At 42.3% G+C, this 9,015-nt stretch overlaps 1 pseudogene across 1 annotated transcript; it reads left to right on the top strand.

Annotated features, from left to right (window-relative positions):
* Positions 1-3,860: 3,860 nt before the first annotated feature.
* Positions 3,861-5,480, top strand: LOC102544229 (single-stranded DNA-binding protein 3 pseudogene; annotated as a pseudogene). Its single transcript, XR_012065767.1, has one exon. The product of XR_012065767.1 is annotated as a single-stranded DNA-binding protein 3 pseudogene (transcript).
* The last annotated feature ends 3,535 nt before the right edge of the window (positions 5,481-9,015 follow it).

Raw genomic sequence — 9,015 nt, 5'->3', positions numbered from 1 at the left:
CAGTAACACCTCTAGTCAATGACTGAGTTAGGAATTCAGTCAGATCACCTGATGATACTTCAGGGCTCTTTGACTGCATTTTGCTTTATACTTCAGGGTCAAGTATGAATATTTTTTTAAGAAATGTTTATTAGAGCAGCAAGGTTGATGTATTAGATATTGTTGCTTACTGACTTTTAACCACATTGATTTAGCATATGATTTAAGGAGTCAGAAATTAGATTGATCTTACTGGGCTGTTTTCCAGTCATAGCTTGATTCACTCATGTTATGATCAGTTGCTGGTCATTTAGTGGCTCTGATTCTGGGTATTGTTTGAGTGTCAGCCCTGTGGAAGCAAGGATGCCATATGTCTCCCTTCATCTAACTGACTGGTCCAGGACTGTTTACATGGAAGTTTGACATAGTTCTCAGCAAGGGGGCAGAATCTGCAATGCCCCTTAAGGCCCATGCTCAGAACTAGAACAACATACCCTTGGTCACATAAAGTCACAAGGTAAGATTTGTCACAAGGAGTGGGTAAATAGACAAGGGATGGAAAAACAGACTCCACCTCTTGGTAGAAGGAGCAAGTTATATTGCAAAAGAGTGTAGAAGAGGAAGAATTGGGGTAATCTGTGCAACATACACAATTTATTTAAAAATTGTGTTTTTTATGTTAGACAAATTAACAAGGGATATAGTATATATATACACACAGCCAAAAATATTTAAGGATTTACTATGTGTTACAAATTTTCATTTATGCTTTTTTTCTATTTTCCTGATTTTTTTAAATATTGGAAAAATGCATTCAAAAAAGCTTAAGCCCACAGAATTTTTGAGAATACTTTAATTAATGGAAATCAACAAAGTACAAGAAAAACTCTGGAGTGTGGCTAGAAAATCTTTCCAGTTATGAGGGTGTTCATTATCCTTTTCCATATCGACATGATGGGCTGACACAAAATAAAGTTTTGTGCACCAAAGAGTATTCAAGTAAGTGTGGATGTTCTGAATCTGAGGGTTGTAAAATTCCTGGTTGGATTATGCGTGGAGAATTAATGGATCTGCACCATCTCTTAAAATTATTTTAATCTCCTTGAACAATTAGAGATATTCAACAAGGCTCTAAAATAGAGACACTTAGGTTTAGTTGGGTTTAATTCATAACTCTACCACTTATGAGATATGTAGTTTGCCTAAGTTACTTCATAGGTGTTAGCCTTAGGTTTTACATCTGTAAAATAAAAGTAAACTTGAGTGGCCAAGGTGGAAGAATAGGAAAACCCTGAGCTCACCTCCTCCCATGGGTATACCAAAACTTCAGCTATTTACAGAGCACCTATTAATGAGAACAACCTGAAGATTAGCAGAAGAGATCTTCTATCATGAAAGAAATGAAGAAGGAACTGCAACAAGGTGGGTAGGAAGGGTGCATACATGGTACATTCAAGACTCATATCTCACAGTCAGTGACCCCCAAACAAGAGGATAATTAAACTTGCAGAGGTCCTCCCCAAGGAGTGAGGGTTCAAGCCTCGCACTGGGATCCTGCACCAGGAAGAAAAGCCCCCCAGAACATTTGGCGCTGAAGGCCAGCAAGGCTTACTTTGGGGATGGCCAGAGGGCTATAGAAAACAGAGACTCTAATTTTAAAGGTCATACAGAAAATGCCATGTGTTCTGAGACTCAGGGAAGAGGAAGAAATTTGAAAATAGCTTGGATCAAACCCACTTGCTGATGTTGGAGAGCCTCTCAGAGAGGCAGAAGGTAATTGGATTCACCCAAGGGGCACAGATGGCAGCCTTTTTGAGGAACTCATTCTACTACAACTCATTCTAGTACTGGTGAGTGCCATGTTGGAATCCTCCCTCTACCTTATTAGCACCAGACCGGGCCTCAAACACCAGCTTGTCAGCACCAGTTTTAGGATCCCCAGGCCAAGCAGCTAGCTGGACAAGGACACAGCCCCACCCACCAGTGAGCCAGCTTTCATAGGACCCCATGAGCCTCCAGCTGCTCTTGGACATGGCACTGATCACCAGAGGGCCCAGTAACTAACCCCACCAGCTGGCTGGCTGGTACTAGCCCTGGAACACCCAGAGGCCTGCATCAAGTCCTGTCAGGACCTGGCCCCACCTACCAGAAGGCAAGAACCAGCCTCAGGGCCCCCTGGGCCCCAATCCTGCTCACCATGGATTTAAACTTGAGTGGGTTAAAACCAGTTCAAGGACACCTCAGTTCCCTCAATCAGCCACCCTGGGATCCAGCGCCACATAGAATGGCTGAATAGATACAAAGATCCACACATATGCTGCCTACAAGGCTCACTTTAGGTCTAAAGACACACACGGACTGAAAGTAAAGAGATGAGGAAAAGTAGTCCTCACAAATGAAACCAAAAAGAAAGCTGAGGTAGCAATACTTATATCAGACAAAATTAACTTTAAAACAAAGATTGTAACAAAAAGCAATAAAGAGCATTACATAATGATCAAGGGTCAGTCCAAGAATAAGATATAATAATTGTAAATATATATATACACAACATAGGAGTTTCTAAACACATTAAACAAATATTAACAGACATAAAGGGGGAAACTGATAGTAACACAATAATAATGGGGACTTTAAAATCCTACTTACATCAATGGACAGATCATCCAGACAGAAAATCAGTAAGGATACAGTGCCCTTAAACAACACATTGGTGCAGATTAACTTAATACATGTATGTAATATAGTATAATATGTATAATAATATATACATATAATATAGAAAGAGACTATTCCATCCAAAAGCAGAATATGTATTGTTTCTGAGTGCAAATGTAACATTATCTAGGATAGATGGCATGCTAGGCAACAATCAAATCTCAGTAAATTTAATAAGACTGAAATCCTATCAAGTATCTTTTCTGACCACAATGCTATGATACTAGAAATCAACTACAGGAAAAAAAAAAACTGCAAAATCACAAATGTAAGGAGACTAAGTATTTTACTAAATAACTAATGGCTCACTAAATAAATGAAAAAAAATTTAAAATAACTGGAGATAAGTGAAAATGAAAAAGGAGCTACACAAAACTTACAGGACAAAGCAAAATCATTTCTAAGAGAAAATTTTATAGCAATACAAGCCTATTTCAGGAAAAAAGAAAAATCTCAAATAATCAACCTAAACTTATACCTAAAGGAAATAGAAAATGTTGAGCAGAACTCAAAATTAGAAGAAAAAGTGATATATTAAAATCAGAGTAGAGATAAATAAAAGAGATTGAAAAACAGTAAGAAAGATTAATGAAACTAAGACCTGATTCTTTGAAAAGATAATCAAAATTGATAAATCTTTAGTCTGATTCTTCAAGGTAAAAATAGAGAAATCAAATAAATAAAATCAGAAATGAAAAATGAAGAGTTACAAACCAATACCACAGAAATACAATGGTTCCTAAGAGATAACTATAAGCAATTCTATGCCAATAAAGTGGATGGCTTAGAAGAAATGGGGAAATTCCTAGAAATATACAATCTTCCAAGACCAAACTAGGAAGAAATAGAAAATATGAACAGACTAATTATAATAATGAAATTTAGTCAGTAATGAAAAACCCTCAACAAACAAAAAGTTCAGGACCAGATGGTGTCACAGGTGAATTCTACTGAACATTTAAAGACAAGTTAACATCCGTCATTCTGAAACTATTCCAAAAATTTGCAGAGAAAGTAATGCTTCTGAACACATTCTACGATGCTGGCATCACCCTGATAACAAAACCAGGAAAACATATCGCAAAAAAGGAAAACTATGGTCCGATACCACTTAAGAGCATAGGTGTGAAAATAATCTACAAAATAGTAACAGACCGGCAGAGGGCGGCGCAGGCGGAGCCGGGCGGGCGGGCGCGCGAGCGAGCCAGCGGGCAGCCGAGCCGGCGGGCGAGCGGCGGCGGCGGCACCGGCACCGCAGGCCGAGCCGGCGCGGGAGGAGTTCCAGGGCGATGGGGCCGCGGCCGGGGCTGACGCTTTGACAGCTGGAAAGAGCGCGGAGCCAGCGCCTGGGGGGGAGGGAGGGGAGCGCGGCGAGGAGAGCGCGAGCGAGTGAGCGAGCGAGCGCCGGGGAGGGGGCCGGGAGCGAGGGGGCAGCTCGGGAGCAGCCGAAGCGGTAGCGGCGGCGGCGGCGGCGGCGGCGGCAAGGCTCGGCGCTCTCTTCTCTGCAAACCATGTTTGCCAAAGGCAAAGGCTCGGCGGTGCCCTCGGACGGGCAGGCTCGGGAAAAGTTAGCTTTATATGTCTACGAATATTTACTGCACGTCGGAGCACAGAAATCTGCACAGACCTTCTTGTCGGAGATTCGATGGGAAAAAAACATCACATTGGGAGAACCGCCTGGGTTTTTGCACTCGTGGTGGTGTGTATTTTGGGACCTTTACTGTGCAGCTCCTGAAAGGCGAGACACTTGTGAACATTCAAGTGAAGCAAAAGCCTTTCATGATTACAGCGCAGCAGCCGCACCAAGCCCCGTGCTTGGCAACATTCCCCCCAACGATGGGATGCCGGGAGGCCCCATCCCACCAGGTTTCTTTCAGGGTCCTCCGGGGTCACAGCCCTCGCCGCACGCACAGCCTCCACCTCACAATCCCAGCAGCATGATGGGACCCCACAGTCAGCCTTTTATGTCACCGCGATACGCAGGCGGCCCCCGGCCCCCGATCAGAATGGGAAACCAGCCTCCGGGAGGAGTTCCTGGGACACAGCCACTGTTGCCCAATTCCATGGACCCCACGCGACAACAAGGGCATCCCAACATGGGAGGATCAATGCAGAGAATGAACCCTCCCCGAGGCATGGGGCCCATGGGGCCTGGCCCACAGGGACCCCCTGGTGGTGGCGGCCCCCCAGGAACACCTATCATGCCTAGTCCTGCAGATTCAACAAATTCCAGTGACAACATCTACACAATGATTAATCCGGTGCCGCCTGGAGGCAGCCGGTCCAACTTCCCGATGGGTCCAGGCTCGGACGGCCCGATGGGAGGCATGGGCGGCATGGAGCCACACCACATGAACGGCTCGTTAGGGTCAGGTGACATAGATGGACTTCCAAAAAATTCTCCTAACAACATAAGTGGCATTAGCAATCCTCCAGGCACTCCTCGAGACGACGGCGAGCTAGGAGGGAACTTCCTCCACTCCTTCCAGAATGACAATTATTCTCCAAGCATGACGATGAGTGTGTGATTCCCCCCTCCTCTTCTCCGAGACGCTGAGAGAGCCGGCACTGCAGGCGGGAAGATGCCAGAAATTATGCAAGAAGAAGTGAGGTGTCATTACCCAGGAGCTGGGGGAGGGGCGTCTCTTGCTCCCCCTCAACCACCACCTTCCCCTCCACTCCCCACCCTTCCCAATTTTAGTTTCATGCAATAAAAAGGCCGAACTTTTTATTCCATAAAACATGAAGGACAAAATTCAAAATAAAAATATATTTCAAGTCAATGACCAGAGAAATCCCACCCCTTGCCCTTCCCCGAAAGGACCTTTTATGTACATGACACTTTTTTGTTGTTTTTTGTTTGGGGTTTTACCGTTGTTGGGATTTTTTAATTTGTTTTCAGGGGGGATTTTTTGGGGGAAAAATTTTTAAAAATGGAAGCTTCTAGCAAGACCCCCAACCCACCCCAATCAATCTCTTTGCTTTCTTCTTTAAAAAAAAAAATGAAAAAAGGACAAAAAAAAAAAAAAACCCAAGCCCTGTTGTCCGTCTGTACCTAAGCCCTTCCACCAGGAAAACTAGTCTAGGTGCGAGGTCTCACCTGTCTTTGTAGTCATCTAAAAATAATAATTATTATAATAAACTGGGCAGTTTACAATCGGTGGTTTCTTTCAAAAGGCCTTCTTTGGAAAGAAAAAAGTAGTTACCCTTTCCACTTGGGGTTTTTGGTTTGTGCTGACAGGCAAGGGAGGGGCAGAAAACTGTTTTGTTTTTGCTTGGTTTCTCCCGGCGAGGTGGCGACAGCAGCTGCACAACTTGGACCCCAGACCCCCTTCCCCCATTATGTGGCCGGAGGGGCCAGACCACCGACCGCTTTCAGGATCCCACCCCAGCGGAGATGCGCTGTGACCCGGTGGCATGCACTGTGTTCCCAGGACTGCTTCCTCCTCTCTCTTCTGGACCTCCCTGCCCTCCAGCCCCCTCAGCCCCCACCCCAGTCTTCCCAGCGAGAATCCTGCCAGCGGGGTGGTGGCCTGGAGCAGAGTTGGGGAGGCCGCCCCCAACAGGATGGCTATGACCTGGGACATGGAAACTGCGACCTCCGAGTTCTCATCCCTCACCTCGTCCCCATCGTGTGTGCGGGCAGTGTAGGGCTGGAGTTTGAGCTTTCTTTTGTTTTTTCCCCTTGATTCTTCCTTTTTCAAAGATGGGATATTGACCAGAATTGCTCTGTATATGCTTGGAACTGGATGGAAAGACTTTGGAATAGCTGTGAGGGGCAGGGGGACACCAACAACCAAACAGATGTGCTGTTTCCAGTCTTGTTTTTATTTTCAAAAACCAACAAACTCGACAGTGGAGCCTGTCCCCTCCCAGGAGGGGTGACTCATGGCCTCCCTCACCTCACCACACCCCCATTGAAACCTCTGTGTCTTGCCCTGAAGACACCTGAATTCTTTGTACATTTACACCCTCCTCCCCGCTCCCCTGTAGCTGGTCTTTGTTTTCTTCCCTCCCTTCTGATCCATGTATATCATATTATGTGAGATATCATCTGCCTGAAAAAAGACCTTGTGCGGATTATTGGGAAAAAAAAAATAGTAACAGACCAAAGTCACAACAGATTATAAGGATCACACACCATGAGTTAATGGAATTTATCCCAAGGATACAAAGATAGTTCAATATCTACAAATCAATTAGTGTGATACACCAAATCAACAAATTGAAGAATGAAAACCTTGTGTTCATCTCAATAGGTATGTAATAAGCTTTTTACAAAATTCATTCATGATAAAAACTCTTAACAAAGTGAGTACAGAGGAAACACACCTCAACAAAATGCATGCCATTAATGACAAGGCCACAGCTAACATCACCACAATAGTGAGAAGCTGAAAGCATTTCCTCTAATGTCAGGAACAAGAAAAGAATACCTACTTTTGACACTTTTATTTAGCATAGTATTAGAAGTCCTAGCCACAGCAGTCAGACAAGAAAAAGATAAGAAGAATCCAAGTTGGAAAGAAAGACATAAAACTGTTGTTGTTTTCAGATGACTTCTACCATACGTAAAGATTCCTAAAGATGCTAGCAAAAAACTATTGGTGCTCAGTGAATTCAGTAGAGTTGCAGGATGCAACATCAATGTGCAGGAATCTGCTGTGTTTCTATACACTAACAATGAACTATTAGAAACAGAAATTAAGAAAACAATCCAACTTATAATCATGTCAAAAAGAATAAAGTATTTAGGAATAAATCTAACTAAGAAGGTAAAAGACCCCTACTTGGAAAACTATAAGATACTAAAGAGAAAAATTGAAGACAACACAAACAAATGAAAAGATATGCCACATTCATGAATTGGAAGAATATTGTTAAAATGATCATACTACCCTTTGCAATCTCCAGATTCAATGTCATCATATCAAAATATTAATGACTTTTTTTTACAAAACAGGAACAAAAATTTTTAATTTATATGGATAGACAAAAGACCTCAAAGAGCCAAAACAATCTTGAGAAACAACAAAGATGGAGGTTTCAAACAATGCTACAAAGCTATAATAATCAAAACATTCTGGTACTGGCCTAAAAGCAGACACATAAATCAATGGAACAGAATAGAGTCCTGAAATGAACCCACACTTACATGGACAACTAATTTATGATAAAGGAGGCAAGACTACACAATCGAGAAAAGACAGACTCTTCGAAAATGGTGTTGGGAGAATTGGACAGCTATATGCAAAAAGATCAAACTATACTTTTCTTCCACCATGCACAAAAATAAATTCAAAAAGAATTGAAAACTTCTATAATAAAATACAAGTACTCATTGCCAAGTCATTATTAACATTCTATTTCTGGGGGATATGTATTCCTAGACAAGGGCAAGAAAAGCAAAAATAAGCAAATGGAACCAAATTATACTAAAAAGCTTTTGCACAGCATAGGAGATTATCAACAAATCAAAAAGGCATCATACCAAATGGGAGAAGATATTTGCAATGACATATTCAATAGGAAGTTGATATTCAAAATATACAATGAACTCATTCTACTCAACATAAAAAAAGCCACCTGATTAACTATGGGTAGAAAACCCAAGTACACATTTTTCCAAAGTAGACATACAGAGGGCCAACATGCACATGAAAAGATGTTCAGCATCACTAATTATCAAGGAAATGAAAATCCAGACCTCAGTGAGATATCACCTCACACCTGTCAGAGTGGATACTGTGAAAAAGACAAGAAACAACAAGTGTCAGTGGGGATGTGGACACAAGGGACCCTTCAGCACTGCTGGTAGGCGTGTAGGTTGGTGTGGCCACTGTGCAAAACAGCACAAAGTTTCCTCAGTAAATTAAAAATAGAGCTACCATATGATCCAGCAATTCCACTGCTGGGTATTTATCTGAAGAAAATAAAAACAATAACTTGAAGAAATATATGCACCCCAATGTCCATTGCAGCATTATTTACAATAGCAAAGATATAGAAGCAACATAAGTGCCATCAATAGGTGAACAGATAAAGAAGATGTGGTGTATATCTATATGCAGTGGACTGTTATGCAACCATAAAGTGAATGAAATCTTGATATTTGCAAGGCAGGTGAAAAGATATACTACACTCATGAATTTGAAGAATATTGTTAAAATGACCATACCACCATTTGCAGCAACAGAGGTGGACCTAGAGGATATTATAGTGAGTGAAACAGTTCAAACAGAGAATGACAAATACTGTACAGCTGCACTTATATGTAGAATCTGAAAAGCAAAACAAATGGGCAAACAGAAGAACAGA

Source organism: Vicugna pacos, chromosome 30, assembly GCF_048564905.1.
Source record: "Vicugna pacos chromosome 30, VicPac4, whole genome shotgun sequence".
Classification (NCBI taxonomy): domain Eukaryota; kingdom Metazoa; phylum Chordata; class Mammalia; order Artiodactyla; family Camelidae; genus Vicugna; species Vicugna pacos.
The sequence above is the reverse complement of the archived record's forward strand: the minus strand, read 5'-3'. Positions and strand labels throughout refer to the sequence as shown.